This window comes from Sinocyclocheilus rhinocerous, unplaced genomic scaffold, assembly GCF_001515625.1.
Source record: "Sinocyclocheilus rhinocerous isolate Xijiao unplaced genomic scaffold, SAMN03320098_v1.1 scaffold1018, whole genome shotgun sequence".
Lineage (NCBI taxonomy): Eukaryota > Metazoa > Chordata > Actinopteri > Cypriniformes > Cyprinidae > Sinocyclocheilus > Sinocyclocheilus rhinocerous.
Genome location: NW_015649567.1, coordinates 55317 through 75561, shown reverse-complemented (window position 1 = coordinate 75561; position 20245 = coordinate 55317). Strand labels below are relative to the sequence as shown.

Below are 20245 nucleotides of genomic sequence, written 5' to 3'. Positions count from 1 at the left end.
ACTAAACGGACATCCTACTTCCACATGAACTTGCTCTGACTGCACGTCTTCAGCAAATCAAAGGAGTGAGCACACTTCTTACCATGCACCTGACAGACTCTGAACAGAATGCTGTGATAACTGAACGGTACTTGTGAATCAACAGGACAGAGTAAAGATTATATTACCAGATATCCACACACTGCCAGTCTGCTCCGATGGGTCTTCTTCAGATATTATATGAAACAGAGATTCTGCCTCTTCTATATGTTATTTCTCTCAGTGCCTGTTGATGTAAAAGGTTTTTAGCAGATTCAGTAACACAGGAATATAGTTACAGTGAATATATACAGTATATATGCATAGTTGTGCTAGAGCGTAGAGTTCTGTGGCAGTTTGTGTGACTATGTCTGCTGTGAATGAAACAATGAATGACCCCAGAGCACCACATGTGGGAACAGTTGACCGTTTGACAAGGGCCCTATGGAAGTGTTTACATTACAGACACCAACAGGATTTCCGTGTGGAATCCAGACCACCGTTACTATGGAAATAATTCAAATTTCAGGGTTAGAAACGAATCACAATCTAGAAAATGGAGACTCTGCAATATGTCCTTCATATTCCTGTGATATCTCAGATTCTCAAACCATCCGAGAGAGGGTGGAAAGTGGGTCTCTACTAAAACATTCAGTACGCTGTTTTTTTTTTTTTTTTAGACGTGAGTAGACTTTTTTATTTTTTTTTTAAATATCAAAAACTGGAGAAAAAAAAAGCGAAAAACGAAAACACACACTAACAAATTCAGACATCCCAGTAGAACATATGTAGCTTTTGTACAGATAAGAGATCAAAAAGAGAACAAAAAATATGTTGTTTTCCTTTTAAGAAGTGTTAATGGAAACGGATATGGAGAATAGGAATAAGTATTATAATAATTATGAAAGAAGACTGCTTCAGACCTGCCCCCCCCCCCCCCCTTTAGCGTATGCACCACTGAAAGCTTACGTACTATCTAGCTCCGAGGCCTTTTTAGAAGTTACTTTAATTTCTACGATGTTACTTTGATGCCGATGAGATGAAATCCAGCTCTTCTGCTCATAATTATTATCATTGTTCTTTTTTGTTTCATGGAAGAAAAAAAAAAACTAAGCAAACAAACAAAAAAACATGAACAAAATGTGTCTCTTGAATGTTGTACAGATAGAACTAGAGATGTTGTGTTTCTAAGGAGAGATCAAACCGGCTCTCCTGCCTGCTCTCCATCGCTCCCTGCGCATCCAAACATCTGCATCAGCAATGATGTGGCTCTTTTAGGACTGTGTACAGGGATCAGGGCAATAGTTTTGTTTTGTGTTTGTGTGTGTGTGCATTGATGTCTTAAAAATTAATATTTTGTGAAGATATACTGACACTGTGAAATAAGCATAAAGTATTCCCTAACAGTGATGCGCTGCTCAAAAATTCACTACGTTTGATATGCACTTTTTTTTTTTTTCACCAGAAGTGTGTGAATTCATAAATATTAACCAGTGAGAGGGGAGAGGTGTAGGAGGTGAAGGGTGTAATTTTTGTGACATTAAAATACTCATACCCCAGTTTTACATGCAGAGTCACATTAAGGTTGACTTTGTGAATAGTGTAACGTTCAAAACATTGGACAGCCGATAAAGTGTGAGTTTAAGGGTAGTTGTCTGTTCAAAATGCACCCTTACTTGGGTAGAAAAAAAAAGTAGTACAATAATGTTTGTGAAACTTTACGTTCACACGATCATGTTAATTAGATCATATTGCATTAAAATTGCATTAAAATTCTCATAATCAGACTGCAGATATTTTTTATTGATCACATGATGACATTTTATTGACAAAATGATAGCCAATTATTCATAAAGTCCCTAATTTAACCATATGGCTTTTGTAATTCAAATACATTAAACTGCACAATTTAAAAATATTTTGTATTTATGTAATTCAGAGTTTCGTCAGCTCAACCCAGAGCCGATCCTCCCTATACGCAAAATATGCAAGTTGCGTAGGGCCCCCGAAAAACCAGGGGGCCCCCTTGCTCTCAAATATGATTTAATTTTTGTTTCGTTTTTGAATTTGGCTAGCGGTTATGAAAACATGAATGCTCATTCCTTTTAATGTGGTGCGCTGTCGCCCTTTCTATGTAAAAATCAGTCAAATCATGTAATGTGAATGTCGTCTTGCTCGAGACAAAACAAAAATGAGGTGAAAGCGTACCGAGCCGTGGAAGAGACACTGTTTCTCAAGCGCTTTCTGCAAGCGCGATTCGAGGCGGGGTGAAACACGGACAAATGCGTTTCATTCATTCGTTCATAACCACGCATACCCCACTCCACCGCACCAAACCAATCCAATGATTGTAGCATTACAGTTCAGATGGCATACACACCACTGCCAAAAATAATTAAGCTGAAGTGCTTAGCAGTCTGACAAGGTTTTCATGGTTTAACAAGATCTTCTGCATAGTTCATTTGCTAACAGAAGTGTTACTCCCAAATGTGCTGTACACAAACACAGATTCCTTCCTAGCAGCTCGGACTGGCTTGAATAAAGCACCTTAAAATAATTGTTACACAAACTCTTTTACTCAATTCTCTCCCCCAAGGACCATCATGGAAACACTGATAGAAACTGTCTTTGGTAAGTGTACCGAACTCTGACATTTAAAGAATATTTACTAGATTTAGGTCAGTCTAGAGAGGTTGTCCTGATCGGTCTAAACTCAGTGCCCACGCTTCTCAAACTGAGTGATTTTAAGACAAAATTTCACATTTTAAGCAGTACTGATAAGCCATTCAAGCTCAAAATAGTTCTCATCTCATCACAGAAATAAAGTGACTGACAATTCTGCATTTCAGGGTCAGTCCTTGCCTTTCTTTTTGGCATAGGTTCAGGATGTTCTCTCGGGCTGTTGTCTACTGTTCTACTGGCTGAAGCATTAGGACAGACTGTGTTTTGTGCAGTGGTGCCTTTTGCACTGCTACACAAAGCTGTTTTTATTACAGCATTAACAGTGGCTGTTGGAATGGACGTAGAGATTGCCGAACTTGAACTGGAGAATTTATTTCCTGGACTGCTGATTAATCTACTGTCAGCAACCTTTAACACGCTGAGACATGCTCAACCTCTCACCATCATAGGAGCAGCAATAATGTGCCTTTGGGTTTTTGGTTTACGAGATGAAGAACTGTGTCTAGGTCAGTGGGGGATGATAATTGGCATCACATCTGAACTGAAAACACCAAAAACGGCCGTTCATACAATACTCACTGGAGTAGCTATGATGGCCTTTGGAAGCACAGATGGACAGCAGGCATATGGAACCTGTATATCATATATATTAAATATTTTATTGATTATGCCTCTGATGATTCCTTTTGTTACTGCATGTCTGGCATACATGATTGCACAAAGTGTTCCTGCCTCAGATATATGTGCTACTGTATTAGCACTGACCACTTTTGTCGGACTAAGAGCTGTCGTGTGTTTCTTCACACACATTAAATCGCAATATGTAGGGCTAATCAAGGCTATCTTAAAAACCGTGCGTGTCTTTGGGGCAATCGTCATATTCAGTTTCATTGTTGCTTTGCTGTTGATTTTTGTTGGTTTGCTTCCCCATTCATTTTGGGGAGATGATGACAATGCAAGGTTATTGCAAATTACGGTAAAAACGCTTTGCTGGCAGAGTTTTTTCTTTAATGAAGTATCAAACATCAGGGCAGCAGAAAAAGGCCGGCTGGATGTAAAGGCTGTACAAACAGTACTTCAAATGTTTGCAACTCTTGATGCATCAATCACTCTAGCTGTCATATACGGTACAGCAGTTTTAGTGAGAGTACAAACTCCAGGGATGGAAGCTAAAGGTGGGCTGATTTTAGCCTGGACGGGTACAGGAGCGACTCTGGCTGTGGCGCTGGTTGTGCAGATGGTTCATGGTCAAGCCATGCTGCTTAAGGGACTTGCAGTGTCTGTGTTGATATCTGCATGTTTATTCTTTATTTTTAAAATGTCCTTGCAAAGTGCAAATATGCGACCTTTGTGTATTAATGCCACAGAGGCTATAAAGCAGCTTGGCTGGATGTATGTGGCCACATTGGTAATGGGATTGGGAGTGGCTCTGATGCCTGCATGGATTGGATGGGCATGTGTTGCTATTGGAACATTTCTGGCAATTAGCACTGTCCGACTGATCCCTCTTCAAGAAGATACTGATGAAGATGATGAAGATCTGGATGAAACTGAATAAATCAGACAAAGGTCTGTTGGGTGAGGGTTTACATAGACATCATTAAAGAAGTGATTTTAGGCTTTTCACAAACCAGTTGTGGATTTCATATTTTTTGACCCTATAGGGATCTCCTCTGCCTATGTTGTATTCTAAAGAAGACACTCTAAGGGTTTCCAGACAAGGTTTTTAGATGATCTCAAAACTTTGAAGAGGTTGCCAGGCTGAAATCCCCTCTTTGCAGAGCAATTGAAAATTAATATGTTGTCTATTGTCTAATGTTGCCAAGTGTATTGTTGAAACATATTTCAATTGTTCAAATAAAATGTAACAATTTCATACAATTTGTGACATTTACGGTAAAATACCGGCAGCTGTGGTTGCCAGAACTTTACCGTAAAAAATATGGTAGCAACATTTTAGATTTTACATACTTAAATTCACAAAAAAAACATTTCATTAACTGATGTAATGTTAATATACAAACCTATTGAAGTACTAATATCTGTTTTGAACCATTGTAATACACTGATAACCACCAAAAACATGTGGTGATGAGAAAGTCACATGATGAATCAAAGCTCATCACAAACAGCTTTTCTAGGAGCTGAGGAGGACAATACTTATATATAGAAAGGGCACAGTGTCATTCACACAAACACTAAAACCCATCATGGTGACACACATGATGCTGAAATACTGCAATAAACATTAATTTAACAACATTAGATGTAAGATTAAACCCTAAGACACCCCAGGGAGTGTCAATTTACGGTTTTTCACTGTAAATTATACATGACTTTTTCTTTTTCACTTCCAAAAAAACATAATTTTAACTGTATTTTACTGTAAAGTGACATTGAATGTAATTACAGTCATTCACCGTATATAGTATGGGAACTTACTGTTAAACAATTAACAGGTTTTTGCTTTAGCATTTTTACAGTCTTTTACTGTTAAAATCATGAACATGTTTTACAGTGCACACACACACAAAGGGTTAGTCCTGCTTGGAAGAGTGACGCTACAGTGGGTTGATACAGACAACTAATCAAACACTATTTCATTGTACAGTTTCAGAAACTTCCATGTACTGTTTCAGCATCTCAGTTCCTGTCACAAGCAGCCTATTCATCCAATTAATGCTAATAACCTCATAAAATATCAAATTAAGACTTTTAACCCAACTTTAGAAATTGTACAGTATGCAATCTTGAACCCTGACTATCCAGGTTATTATCCAGAATAAAGTACGAACAGTGTGGACTGTAGAGCATGGGATAGGATTACATTTACTCCAGGTTAAGAATGACCTATAATTGTACTAATTAACACTCAAAATATTAGGATGATGTAATGGTGGAAGTGCAATTAAAACTCACTCTGCTCAGAAATGTGAGAATACACCCCTGTATACACCCATCTTAGTATGATGGACATGACTGTCTGCCCTGGATATAACATTCAGATCGAGCAGAATTCAGTATTCTTGCAATATTTTCTCTAATGAAATCTGTCCTTCTTTCCGCTGTGGTACTTTTTAAATTCTGCTATCTGTGAGCAGAAGATGTGCTCACTCTCAAAGGACTAGTAAGATGGGATGCCTCATTGGAGTGCAGTGCAAACAACAATGACTGTCAGTGCTGCCTGATGCATTTACAGTTGCTTTTTATCGGCCTTCTGAGCTGCCATACATAGAGTGACCAGACAGGGGCGCCATAAATCCGTGTTTCTTTATAAGCGAATCTCGGATGTAACGTGGCAGCTGGAAACCTGTTTGTTCGAGCTGCAGACATTGTGAAATAAAATGGCATTTTGGATCACTTTGGCTGGTTCTCAAGCAATTTTACATTTTAGAATAACTCATATTATGCCATGCATGTTTTTGTCTTTCTTCCAAGCTCTTAAAAAAAAAAAAAATGCACCTTTAATTATACTTAACCCGTTAAATCCCAAAATTTTCCCAGACATGAAAATTTATCAAATGATGTATCATTAGTAACCCTTTGAAATAATCAATCATATATATATATTTTTTTTTTTGGAAAATGTGTGAAATTGTGTGAAAAATTGTGTTTTATGGTCGGTGGGATAATGTGTATACTGAATCAACATATTTCTGCAGTGATCAGGATTTTTATATATCTTAGCCCAGCTATTTTAAACTGTTTCATCACATTCCAGGGTTGCTATTAAGCATACAAAAGCCCTTATACAACACTGATAGGAATACTGAGATAAAAGTCCAAAAAATACAACCATCAACGTATTTTAAAATTGTTACTTTATTGTATCATAGTTCATAGAATTGTTATATTAGTGCTACCAGTATTACAACATCAATATTGTACTTTATTTGTAACATTTGAACTTTATAATTTAGTGCAATATTCACTGTATCATTGTCATTGCAACATTTTAGTGCAACCTTCACAAACAACCGCAACTGGATTTATATGTAGCCTATGCCTAAATGCACTGTATTATCCCAGCGGCCACTACTGTTGCCATCAGCATGTTTCCTCATTCTATGACCAAACTGAATAAATGTGAATTCATATATTAATGCTAGACACCTTAGAGATAACATGCACCAACAATCTTTGCCATATCTTTATGCTAACATACTTCACCAGCCTTTCGTTTTTGAGTTTGATGCAGCCATCATCTTCACATGGTGCAAACATTAAATCAACTGCTCTGGTCATGTGACAATTTGCACTAACCATGTGACAGTGCACATATTTAATTGAGACCCATTATTTCTTCCATATTTGCAGGAACTGCACTAAAACACCAGTCAGTATCATTTTTAGAGCTTTATAAATGAAAACCTTCTTTACGGTCACTATTGATTAATGGGTTAACATTGCAAAGCTTTTTGCACCAAGTGTTTCGTTGAATAGGTCCATACACAACATCATGTCCTCGCAGTTCAGTGCATGTGAGTGGGTGAGTGGGGAAGCGCGAGAGGAGGGGTGAGGAAAGGAGGGGGTTTCGCGCGCAGAGCCGCACTGCTCTTCTCTGCTCGCGCCGCGGATTTCCGCTGGATTTCTCTCCTCACGTCACTCCGTCTCGCCTCTCGCCGTGTTTCATACTCGCGCCAAAGAGCAAGAAGAAGAGCGGGAAAAGGGAACGCTGGAGCGCCGGAGACGCACAGAAAGAGAAGGAAACTCAACAGCAACACCACCTCTCCAAGATGAGCGAGGTGAGTGAGTGAGTGAGTGAATCACGGGGGTTGTCAATGCAGCAGACGCATCAGTGACTGCAGGTGAGTCTCCGGTAGAGCCTTTTACTGCCTGCCTCCGTGTGTACGTGTTGCTGCTTTCGGGAAAACATGTCGACAGGTGCGACAAAATGCAGGATTTGAAGTAAAAACAGAATGTTTCTTTTAAAAAGTCGTCTTTAACACACAAAATAGCAGCTGTCTTGCACTTTCCATGCATTTGCGCCTCCCCACCCCCATCCACCGCATCTCCGAAGCTGCACTAAAGAGACTCACTCAACGCACAGATCAGAGGCGCGAAATCACCTCAGTACTAGACAGTGTGCGTTTCTTAATCCTTTTCCCGCTCTTTTCCCAGAATAAAGACGCTGCTGTTGTAAATCGGTGGCATAGTGGGTTTGCTAACTTTTTTAAAAATTCATAGTTACTCGAGAAAACAAGTTTTTTTTTTAGGGGGGGGAGATGATCTATTCTATTTTGAAAAAAAATTTAAAATAATAATAATACATTTAAGGGATGAAGTGATATTAGTGTCTCAAAAAAAAGTTGGTAGGCTATAAGTTCAAAAACCTCTCTCGTTATTTTGTGAACTAATTTTATACATTTTGATTTAAGTGATAGACCTGTCACACAGTGGTAAGATTATTTGGTATATAAAATTGTTTTTCGCTTAGCTTCCTCCCCTTAGCAACAGCGCGAACACTATCTCAGAATATCCCGCCCGATCTCCCACCTTTTTATTGGCGCGTGGCCTCTGATCACTTATGCGATTATACACATTAAACATAAGAAACTCTCCGATTGCGAAATAGCACAATATCTGTGTTTTAACTATACATTTAGTAGAAGGTTAAGTTCAATTTAATTAGTCCATATAGAAATATTGTCCAATAGTAGGCCTATTTGTTTCCTCTTTTAAGGTATCATGTAGTATTGGTTGGGTAGATATTTCCCTTGTAATGTTTTTTTTTTTTTTTTTTTACATTTAATTTAACTGGTTCATTCGGTATATTTTGTAGTTATACTGAGTCAACATTACTCCATTAGGTTAGACCAACATAAGTCATTTTCACTTTTTATACTCTAAGAAGTCAGAAGGAGCTTTATTACCAAGTATGTTTACACACACAATGATTTTGACTTGGCGACAAGAGCTTCCAGTGCAGAAGAAAGTACACATATAGTGCAAACATACATAGAATTACACAGCAAAATGAAATAACACTAATATAAGAAAAACAGAAAAAGCTGACAGCTCTAGAGTACCAAGCCTAATTCTCCTGTCCATGACTAAATCTAGATGATTCGAAACGTCGCTTGTAGAATGTAGTTTATAGACCCTGTGAGCATTTCTCGTAATGAAGAGATGGAAATGTAATGGACTGCACTGATTACTCTTCTCTTTGAAATACTCCCGAGATGTGTTGAAGGAGCTGGTCGCATTTTGGCAACACACTCTGATCAGATCAACCAAGCAATTTTGACTGATAACCCCTTGGCATTTTGTTTCATGAGTTCCCAACATGGCTGCATGGCTGTAAGATGACATTCTGACACTGGCTCAGAGCTATTTCTGATGGTCAGGTCAGGCGCACGCGACATTGCTAAGGTGTATACAACCCAGAATGCTTTTGTCATCACGGGAACAGATTCTCAAGTGCAATAGATGCTTGTATATATATATATATATATATTGCAGCATATTATAATAATATTTCAGAATATTAATTTTTTTGTTATTTTAGTGAATTTTAAATTTCAAGTTAACATTTTTTTAAATATTATGAAAAAATTTGTTTTTATTGCGGCCGTTATCAAACACACTACTCTCTAATTATTGGTAGAGATAGTTGTTTTTAACTTATAATCTTATTAATTATCTTATTTTAAAAAGATTAATTATTCATAACAACGTCATATTATAAATCTCAAATAAAGTTCAAAACTGAAATAAATAGTCAAGTCAAATCTATTTATATATTTATCGCTTTTCAGGATACATATTTATACTTATACATAAGCAGCTTTACAAACAATTCTGTTAAAATGTTACTGTTTATAATATCTTAATATTTTCATGCCTTATAGTCATATTTGGCAGATTAGAGCTCGGCGATAATATAGTCACATTTTGCGATGAAACAACAGCAATCAAGCAGTTGAGACTTACTCTATAGTGTACAGTGGGTATAGAAAAGTTTACCTTGGATTAGCAGATGCGAGCTTACAATGACCACATGACACAGTACAAGAAGTTGTAAATACAGGCTTCAAACCCAATAAAAAGTATACATCTCGATAAATCAAACAGTATTTGGTTATTTTGAGATTATCGGTATTAACAGGAAAATGAAATTTCCCTTGTGTGAATTCCCCAATTTAACTATAGTAAAAAAAAAAAAATAAATATGGGCTTTGGTTCATCATGTGACTTTCTCATCACCACCTGCATTTGGTGGTTATCAGTGTATTACAAAGGTACAAAACAGATTTCAGTACTTCAATAGGTTGGTATATTAACATTATATCAGTTAATGAAATTACGGTATTTAACTGTAAATTTAAGTTAAAACCGTAAAACCTAAAACGTTGCAACCATATTTTTTACGGTAAAATTCCGGCAACCACAGCTGCCGTTTTTTTTACCGTAAATTGTACAGAATTTTTTTTACAGTGTGTTCTAGATTGTACTATTGTTTAACAACATATATGTTGTTCCGCTGATGAAACGTCTTTTCAAAAAAACTTTCAGTTAACAAACTCTCCATAAATCATGGTGAAATTACGTGATCTTTATACAGTGTATGCCATTGTGAAGACTGTAAGTCTATCCCTCACAGCCTCATTTTCATCTGTGTTAAATTAAATATTGCATCTAACCTGATTAAGGTCTACGACGGGGTATTATGATAACGGCCCTTTTTACAGTATATAATGTGTACTTACACTTGCAGTAATTCTTTACGTGCTTTTTGTGTACTATTACAAAATCATAAAAATCTTTGTATTGCCACAAATGCATCACAATTTTTAAGTACCCCCTGAACCTGCTTGAGTGCTCCCTAGGGTACACATACTCAATTAAAATATCTGTTTGGAGATGCACTGCTTTCTGGGATTTCATTTCTGCTCTGTGCTTCAGAGCAATACAGTTTTTTTTACTTTAGTGCCAGGCACTATCATCTTTCAAAGAGCATATTTTGGATAGAGAGTAGTGTAGCCCAACATCATTAAATGAGAGGATAATCTAATGAGGCTTTTAGGACACTGCAACGTCAGTAAACTTAAAGAACTAGATATTTATTGAAGAGACTATATGCTTACTCTCAGAAAAAAGTACAAAGCTGTCACTGGGGTGATACCCTAAGATACGAAAGCTAAAAAGTACATCTTTGTGCCTTAATTATTTTCTCTTGAATGGCACCTTAAAGTGGGTATAGAAAAGAATCACCCCCTTTTAAAATAATCACATTTTGTTGCTTTGCAGCCTGGAATGAAGATGGATACAGTTTTTGTTTTATTCAGCTGTATTTACTCAGTGCAACTTATAACATCCAAGTGAAATATATAAACACCAACATGTCAGAAAAAAAACAAAAACAATCACTGAGTTGGAAAAAGGATCACCTCCTTGTGTCAGTATTTTGTTGAACCACCTTTTGCTTTATTAACAGCCTTTGGTCTGTTGGGATTTGTCTCTACTAACATTGCACATCTAGACTTTGCAATATTTGCTCACTCTTCTTTGCAGAACTGCTCAAGTTCAGTTAAATGTGATGGTGACCATTTGTGGACTGCAGTCTTCAAGTCATTCCACAGATTTTCAATGGGGTTTAAGTCTGGGCTCTGACTAGGCCATGCAAGGACATTTACCTTTTTTCTCCTGCAAAAGGTTGGAGGTCCAGCTTGGTGAAAATCGTGGCTCCCCTTAGATGTTCTAAGGCAGCTGGGATGAGAGGAAGGGGGTATCTGAATTTAACGGTGATCCTGTTGAGGGCTCGATAATCTATGCAGGGCTGCAAGCCTCCATCCTTTTTTGCCACAAAGAAGCTAGAAGCAGCAGGGGAAGTAGATGGTCTGATGTAACCTTGCTGTAAGGCCTCCCGAATGTACTCCTCCATGGCCTCTTGTTCAGGTACTGTCAAAGGATAGATTTTGCCTCTGGGTACTGGTTCACATGGAAGATCAATAGCACAGGCCCATGGTCGGTAACTGGGAAGCTCTCTTGGGACAGAAGACGTCTTTGAACTGGGAGTATACAATAAGTCAGGGATGTCAACGGATTGCTGATTCACGGGACTCTCGATGGAGGTAGAGTAGACGACCACTGATCGCGGCCCCTTCTTGAGTTGACGTGGTAACGTAGGAAAACATCACTTGCTCCATTTCTTTCTCTCACCATTGTCCCAAGAGAGCCATCCCTAACCACGATTGCCGTAGGATGACACCCGCAGTGCAATTCTCCAGAACCAGTAAGTTAATTTCCTCTTGGTGAAGGATTCCAACACGTGAAAGAAGTGGACCCACTCTATACCGGATGTCTGCACGGTTCAGGGGTTTTCCAGTGATGGATTGGGCTTTATGTCTCTCACACGGGGTCTTCTGGAGGTGGAAATGGCATCAGAAATCAACAGAGATAAAGTTCCCGGTTGATGAGTGCAGTGACTGGAAAGTAGATATTCGAGAAAGTAAACATTTTGGTAGTAAGAGGCAATGAACTAACATAGTTTGCTTGGACAACACTCACCAAAGGTCGATGAGGTTGGATGGGGCATTCCACAATAACATGCCCAGCAGCACCGCAATAGAGGCACACTCTTTGGGTCAGCCACCACCTGCGTTCAGCCTGGGATAACTGTGTAGATTCCACTTGCATGGGTTCTGCTTCTGGAGAGCTGGTGGGCTCTGGTTGATGAAAGGCGGAGGAGATGCTAGGCTGACCCTGGAAGGTTTCTCCACAACTCTGCATATGATTTGCTACTCAAATAGAGAGTTAGACAAATTTCTCGAGGCAGATGGAATCATTGTATGCAGCGAGATGCAGCCGGAGTTGAGGAGACAATCCCTGTCGGTAAGTGGTGATAAGAGAGCTCTCGTTCTAACCGCTTGATGCCACTAGGCAGGGGCACCTTAAGATAATCAGAGGCCCCTGGGCTATAGCATTAGGGTAGGCCAACCTACCCTAGATATATATATATATATTTTTTTTTAGTTTCCTGGCAATTGTCAAATTTCATTTTTTTCTTGTTGACATGTCAGTTAACATTTACAGCACTGTTCTGCTTAATATGAATATAAGTGAATATGCAAATTCACTCTTTGCCAGAAAGTGGCACTTGTGGAGCATCAGAATTATAGCCTTTACATAAAGTAAACACTACATTATTACAGGCATTACACGGAGGTAATATGAAACAAAAATGCAATCAAAACTTTCCAGGCCAAAATCTGCGTTTACAGGTATGATTTAGACACCATAAATTACACAAAATATTCATTATTCATCATTAGTAGATAGAAACAATCACTTGGCAAGTTGGATTAAATGTGGGCTATTTGGTGGTTGCTAACTGCGTTTTTATTTTTAAACATGCCGTGCTCACACTTGATTAAATCATAGCATAAAGACATGTACACAGAGCAGCTCTCATACTACGCTTCTTTACTAGCGCATTGTGCATTCGCTCACAGTATATCGGTGGAACATACCAACTATACAAACTGTGTGGTGGAAACCTAAACTGAACCATTCACTACATATACTACAAGCAGGACGTCACTGAAAATGAGTGTTTGAGTTTGTTTACAGAATGCTATTGTCACTGCTGCAAACTCCTATATATACTGTACATATAATTATTCGAAAAATATAATCTACCTGCAGCCAGTATGCCCCTCCCAAGTCTAGGCCCCTGGGCTTCAGCCCGTTAAAGCCCGTGTGTTAATGCGCCCCTGCTGCTAGGATGCGAAACAAACTCTATTTTGTGCTGTGAGGAAGTTTTTTGACTGCTCATGTGCAAATAGTGCTAAGCGGTCCTGCCCACCACCGCAGTATAAACGGCAGTCTATACAGCACAATCTCTCTCGGTTGCATGGTATAAATGGCTCACCACACGGCCAGCCCTAATAGAGACAACCAGAGAGAGAGGGAATGCGACATGCGGCACAGAAATGTAAAGGGCCTGGAGAAAGCCACACACACGGAAACACTCGATCAGCGTTTGCATAAATGGCAACTTCTGCAGGTTTCCCTGATCTTTCTCTCTTCCTCCCCTCTCAACCTACAGCAGCTCCCTTGGGCGGCACTTAAATGCTGCAATCTGTCTCTGTCTCACGGGCGTCTCTCTCTCTCGCAGGCACGCTTTCGCTCCCACTCCCTCCCTCCCTCCATCATTTCACCTGTTCTCCAACTGCAGTTCTTACAGAATGAAACGAGACAGATCTTTATTGCCGAATCAGCCAAGAGACGCAGAAAGAGAGTAAAGGGGAGGATGTGAAGAGAGAGTCAGTGAATGGACGCAAGGCAGCGTGCGAAGGTGTTAATTACGTGGGCTGCTTTTCCGTTCCCGTCTTTCTTTCACGCTGTCTGTGTCATTTAATTAATCTCGTCTTTCAGCCGCATTTCACCCCAAACACAGATGTCTGTTTCCTCTCTTTCTGCCTTGTGCGGTGCAGCCGCTCCATAGACGTCTCTTCCGCTGTCTTGCTTTTAAATGGGAAGGGAAAAGTGCCGAAAAAAACTCCCGTCGATCCGAGCAGAGGACTGGGGAAAGAATAAAAACAAATGCATTAGAGGGCTTCACTGCTCCACTGCAAATCTCCATCCTACGGTGAACGGCTGCATTCACGTGACATTACAGCAACGTTGTGGCAATGTTGCTGAGACGTTGATGGGGATTGGCAACTACAACACTGACTCAGTTTCTGAGTTCTCTCTCCTTTTCTTGGTACATTTTGTTCCTGCCGTGTTTTTCCTCTACATAATTGACAATGATGGCTTGAAAATTCAGCTGGGCAACTTCAAAAGAATATTACCTTGAATAATATCTTGGTACTTTTCAGCCTTTTGATGATATTTGACATATCTCCATGTTTATTTTTTAAACCAGAGAAACCTAGGGTTGGGTGGTATGATATAATTTCTCAGAATATGTATAGTGTAAACATGGTGGACTTTACAGCTACCAAGAAGCATCGCAACTAATTAAAATGTACAGTTCAACTGATTTGCCATCACATGTCGCTTGCATATCGGCTCATCCAATCAGATTTACAATGCATTTTTATTTTAAATTCAATTGTTTCATAATATAAAGCTGTTTTTGTATTATCAGGCTTGTTATTCATTTGTTATGATCTTTGATATTTTGGTTTGTGCTCCAAATAAAAAAGAAATGAGATGGAGCTCCTTTAATTTGTAAACTAGCTAAGTATTTTACTGAATTAAACACAATTGGGCATTACTACATGGATACACATGCAGTGAGCCATGCAAATGTGATAAATAGAGACTGAAATGTAGACGACACTGATATATATGACTGATATGAACACGGATGATCAAATTAGGTCATGTTGTATGTGTTTATGTGTTTATGTACGAACAAGCTTTGAAGTGTTTACAAACCCACACGTTCACCACCTTAATACAAATATATATGATGAGAGAAAATTTCCCTTTAGACATTAGTATTTTTAATAATATTTACTGTAATGCTATTATTTATAAAAATATTTTATGACTAATAAATGCTCTCTTTGACTAGTAATAAAGTAATAGTCTTCGGTTATCATTTACGCACCTTCATGTCATTCCAAATTGTATGATTTTCTTTCTTTCGTGAAAAAAAAGAGACCCTTATCCCTTATAAAATATAAACAAATAAAATAAATAAATGCACTTCGTGTAGTACACATGCAGTAAACTGGACAGAAAGCTGCACTTTTACGGCATCCAAAGTACCAAACTTGTGCTACAGTGCAAAACTGCAGTAATACACTGCATACAAATTACCACAAGTATTACCATAAGTACTGCAAAAGTGTTTTATTTGTTGCATGTCAACCACAGTGATCTGTTGAGGAGACATTGTGATTGAGTCATATAGCATTGGCTGGATTCTTTTACAGTTTACAAACAACTGCAACACAATCTGAAGTATTTGATTAAAACAAACAAAAAAAATCTGCCAGACATTGAAAGTTCAACTAACAATAAGAAATTGTTATATGAAGGTACCTAGCATAAACCTCCTCAACATCAGCAACTCAAGACGTCTGGAACTAACCATTAACTGTAAAACGTTAGTGAAGTTGCAAATAAATAATGTATATGTGAGAAAGAGTCACACGCAATTGCTGACCAGAATAGCATAGCTGCAGTTTTAACTTTACCACAGCACTTCAATACAATTTGAAAACGGGCACAGTTATCAGTAACTGTAGAGCAGTTGTTATGAAAACCCGCTGTACCAATGCATTTGCTCTGCATTTGAGAGTTGCATTATACTGGACTTTGGTTGTAAATTCTGGCCTAAACTGCAAATGTACTACACCGTTATAAATGTACCACAAATGTACCACACAGTCTTACAGTATTTGCACTGTAGTGAACTGCAGTTATGTAATGTGGGATGCAAATGGCTGTACTGCAGTTACATTACAGCAGATTACCAGTACTTATGTATGAGAATTTAAAAGCCTTGTAAGTACTGCAGTACAGTTTACTATTGAGCAGTACGGCATCAGTGCACGATTGATTACAATTGATTACAATAATACTGCAGTTCATTTTTTAAGAGGATGTTTTGCATGTTCATGCTGCTTTTTTTATACAATGAAGGCATGCAGTGAGCAGGGTTAAGACTATATTCCAAGTCTTCTGATGCATATGATAACTCTCTGTGATAGACTGAAAAGTAAGTTATTCATAGTTAAATTGTCTTGTTCCTGACACAAAGCTATCATATGTTTTACAGTGCACAAGCAGTGACGGTCAGTGGTCTTTCAAGGGTGTCAAGGGGATGTCAATTACAGTATAATGACAGAATCAAATTGTATACTCATTTTACTGTTGATTAAGAATAGCCATAGAGATGGCCAGAAACACTACTCATTTAGCTAGTTTATACAACTGAGCTACATTATTTCCCATAATTCTCTGTGGCATCATGAAAATGATAAAATACAAGTCAATTCAAATGTATTTGTATAGCACTTGTCACAATACACGTTGTTTCAAAGCAGCTTTACAGACAATCATGTTAATGTTTATAATACCGTCATGCTTTATAGTCACATTTAGCAGATTGATGCTGGAAAAATACACAGACAAAGCCTCAATTACACACCAAATGTGCATACTTTACTCTTCATTACATTGCATTAGTGCTAAAAAAAGATGAAAGTTTGAGTTCATTTCATTCCACACAAAATCACTTTCAACACACATGTCGTAATTATGTCAAACTCATAAGTAGGAGCTTCCAGGAGGACTAAGCAGCATTACACTGCCAGTGAAGCATGGCTTTAAAAGACTGGATGGGCTGTGTGTTCACTGAATCCTAGGTGCTTTAATGGTACTTTTTTAAAGTTTGACATCCCCTGGACACTGCATGCTTTTGTTGTATGGAAAAGAGCAGCTTCAGTCGCATAGGTGTTTCCTCTCCAGGCCTGGTTTGCAGTCAAGTTATTGACTGTATGTAAAAATGTTCTGCAGGACCTACAGCATTATCGAGCAAAGGGCAACACTTGGGAGTGTTCAACGTTTTGATCTCAAACAAGCGCGTGTTGCCCAAAGCAGACAGTAAATGGCCAGCGTGTGTCTGACCTTCTCTCTCTCTCTGTTTCTCTGCCCTCCAGCGTGGACACACAGGGGAGGCCAACAGCAGCCAAACGTCTGCCACAGACAACAAAGGTCTGTCTGCCTCTCCACATGTCTCTCTGTATACAGCCGCTCTCACATTCACAGCGATGCTGGGACGATGTATCACACATTAAGCCACCTACCATCCATTCACAAACACCACAGCATCATTGCAGACCGTTTTGCATAAGTACTTCAGAAAATGTACAAATCTAGTGTCATTTGTGCCCTTGTGAATAAGAAGCATGCTTGATCGGTTTGACTATGCATTTGTAGTGTACTTCAGCTATTAAAAGTGTATATATATAAACAAAAAAACAAACAAAAAAAAACTTGCGGGTAATGAACTAAATAAAAGGCATTAAGCCACCTACCATCCATTCACAAACACCACAGCATCATTGCAGACCGTTTTGCATAAGTACTTCAGAAAATGTACAAATCTAGTGTCATTTGTGCCCTTGTGAATAAGAAGCATGCTTGATCGGTTTGACTATGCATTTGTAGTGTACTTCAGCTATTAAAAGTGTATATATATATATAAACAAAAAAACAAACAAAAAAAAACTTGCGGGTAATGATCTAAATAAAAGGACACTTAAATGACTTAAAGAGAGACACTTTCATGACTGTTTATTTAAACACTTAAGTACACTTTTAAAAAGTGCACTTTGTAATAATGTCAGATTAAAAGTTTTGTTTTAAATTTTGAATGTTATGTTTTAATAATCTTTTGTCGTGCTTGAAAGAAGTACACTTATTTTTGTGTTGACATACTAAAGTACTAGTAAAGTACTTTTAGTTCTTTAGAAAAGAAGTGTGTTATTCAATATTAGATTAAGTAATACATTTTAAATTTATTAAATTGCAACTTCATTAAATGTGTGATTACACATATATTTATATACATGACAAGTTTCAATAGGAAAGACATTAAAGTATTTGGTAACACCAATTCTCACTATTAACTAGTTGCCTATTAGCATGCCTATTATTAACATATTGGCTGTTTATTAGTACTTTTAAAGCACATAATCTGTGTGACCATATTCTACATCCCCAATCCTACCCAATACCCTAAACTTAACAACTACCTTACTAACTATTAAATTAGCAAATTAGGAGTTTATTGAGGCAAAAGTCTTAGTTAACGGTTTGTCAATAGCGAGAATTGGTCCTTAAAATAAAATGTGACAAAGTACTTTTAGTTGACCACAAATGCTTGTCAGCAGTACTTTAACCATATTTCAATGACAATAGAAGTAATTATGAAATTACATATAATATGTACTTAGATGTGAACTGAATTTAATGTTTTTATATACTTAATTTCATGTTAATGAAAAACGTATTATAGTTAAAATTAATATAGAATGCACTTAAGTAGAATCTAAGTATATTCTTTCAAAAGTATATTTCCATGGTAAGTACTCTTACTACGCTAAAAGTATGCTACGTTTACTTCTTTTTCACAAGGGTCTTCTTATGAGTTGATTCACTCAATGGTTTGGTCATTGTGTTCTAGAGAAGGCATCTGACTCTGCAGGAAAACCTGAGCAGGAGGAAGAGGTCGATATCGACCTGGAAGCCCCGGAGACAGAGAAAGCAGCCCTCGCCATCCAGAACCAGTTCAGACGCTTTCAAAAGAAGAAGAAGTAGACATACTTGAGCAATTAGGACATCTTACACATGGTTTAGGAAAAAAATGTGAGGAGGGGTAGAAAGCAAGAGAAAGAGAGAGAAGCATAATTTAATCGAGCATGAAATTAAACTAGTCTCCCCTCTGCTGCTCCTAAAGCCACATATCTACCCCCCAAACCCCAAAAAAACTCCTCTTTAACTTCCCGTTTTATCTTTGTCCCATATGAGAAGCCATTCTGAGAAAAACTATCTTTTTCTTTCACACATAGAGTAAGCACAGCACACAACAGTCGCTTCAGAAAAGCACAGTGCACATGTCCACCTCACATCTTCTCTTGTCCCTTCTTTCCATTTCTCTCTGGTTTTGAGTGAAGCATGGTACAAAATCTCAGGTTTGGTTCGGTTTCAGCCAGTGGAAACCATGCGTCAGCCGGGACTTGACTCCCAGAGTGATGCCAAAATGGTGACAACTAGCACGATTGAGTAGTACTGACAAGCATCTAGTGCCTGTTCTAGTCCACAAACTTTAACCTAAAAGGTATGCAGTTTCCTTACAAACCTGAATTATTGATGCACCTGCGGTCAGCGCAAAGAATCGAGAGACAACAAGAGCCAAGAGGACCTGGAAGAAAACAGAATGCACTGCTTCAAAAAGTGTAATAAATAACAGAAGGATAAAAGCTGCAGCCAATGGAAGAGATGCCTAAATACGATGTAGTCGTTGGCAAGAAACTTTGCCCTCATCCTTGCAATCGATCCCGTTCTCCCTGTGAGATCTGATCAGAATAGTATATAGAGCGAGTGCCAATGGCCCCTGAAATGAAATCATTGATCAGTTTTAGCCAGTCATCGGACAGGATCAGGATACGCTATCGTGTTACAACAGTGGTAACGTGAGCCGAGGTGCATACGCGGTATTGACTGACTGCGCTTCCCAACACACAACCACAGATTTAAAGACACTGGAGAGATCAGACAAGAGAAACACATGTATGATGTGAGGAGGAAACAAAAACGCACAAGATTATTCGCCATGAATAGTAACTCCAAATTCCCAGTGCACAACGTCCGGGCATTCACACTTTTCCTCGCATTAAAATCTGCATGTGGCACACTGACCTGCTCTGAAAAGCCAGGCCTGTATCTACGCTTCAGTCTCTTGTCTCAAACTAATTAATGCTCTATTAATTATTATTGGAATGTAACCTCTTTTTCTATTTAAAGGAGAAAATCTCTTTTGCTAAGACTCAGCTTTGTATGAAAGTTACCTTCATAA

At 38.3% G+C, this 20245-nt stretch overlaps 1 long non-coding RNA gene across 1 annotated transcript; it reads left to right on the top strand.

The window, feature by feature from the left end:
* Positions 1-7430: 7430 nt before the first annotated feature.
* LOC107710656 (uncharacterized) lies at positions 7431-18872 on the top strand. Its single transcript, XR_001636621.1, has 3 exons — positions 7431-7508; positions 17325-17379; positions 18854-18872. It is a non-coding gene; the product is annotated as an uncharacterized LOC107710656 (long non-coding RNA).
* Positions 18873-20245: the final 1373 nt, after the last annotated feature.